We start from the raw sequence: 1,169 nt of genomic DNA, 5'->3' as shown, positions 1-1,169 counted from the left end.
ATTATTATTATTATTATTATTATTATTATTATTATTATTATTATTATTATTATTATTATTATTATTATTATTATTATTATTATTATTATTATTATTATTATTATTGCTAAGCCGGCAAGCTGGCAGAATCTTTAGCACGCCGGACAAAATGTTTAGCGGAAATTCGTCTGTCTGTATGCTCTGAGTTCAAATACGTCTAGTTCGACTATGCCTTTCACCATTTTCATGTCGATCAAATAAACTACCAATGTAATCGAATTATCACCTCCTCCAAATTGCTGGCATTGTGCCAAAAACTTGAAACCCATACCAAATTTGGCAGAAATGCTCATTGGGTGCGTGGCTCGAACTCATCATTTTGGTTTGATTATCTTCAAGTCTGGCGAACGGGTGAATGAAAATGTTTTTTTTTCTTTGTTTACGTATGAATAAACGACAAACAGGGGTAATAACTTTAGATGTCATTTTGTTGAAATATGAATTAGTCTGAGAACATAATTATTAAATTCAATTTTACTTTATCCCTGTGTGCCCCCCGATGCTATCTCATTCCATGTATTACTGTATCCAATGTTAACGGCTTTGCGTTCGTTTTTAATTTGGTACACAGCATCACATTCACTTCTATAATCAGGCATAAATATTTGTGAGAGTACATTGAACTCACGTCTGGCGCTCTTTGCTTCACGATTGACTATCTTTGGATGTGCGTCTCTCCGTCAGGATGTCTAGTCAAATATTGAACAATTATAGTTTTGTGAATTAATTATTACTAAAAGTTTATTGGTGTACTCATTATGTGTGAAATCATCTCATTAGAAATATACACAAACAGATCTACATACAGACGTACATACATGCTTATTCACATACATACACATGGCTAATAAACAATTAAAAAGTGTGTATATTTTGTATATAATAATACATTAATAGCACGGCTGTCTTAATTGACAGTAATTTAAATCAATTCTCTAATGATGTTTACTCAACAGAGTAAATAGAAATCGAATTAACAACATTTGTAAATCAGCAACGATGAGTAATATTCTTCGTTTATTTCCATGTTTGCAGACGTGTTGGCTCTATTGTACGCGGCGGCTACACACACATACACCTGTGTACATAAACACACACGCACACAGATATGTATATATATATATATATAT

The sequence above is a fragment of the Octopus bimaculoides genome, chromosome 25 (genome assembly GCF_001194135.2).
Source record: "Octopus bimaculoides isolate UCB-OBI-ISO-001 chromosome 25, ASM119413v2, whole genome shotgun sequence".
In the NCBI taxonomy this organism is placed as follows: domain Eukaryota; kingdom Metazoa; phylum Mollusca; class Cephalopoda; order Octopoda; family Octopodidae; genus Octopus; species Octopus bimaculoides.
Note: the sequence above shows the minus strand (reverse complement) of the source record.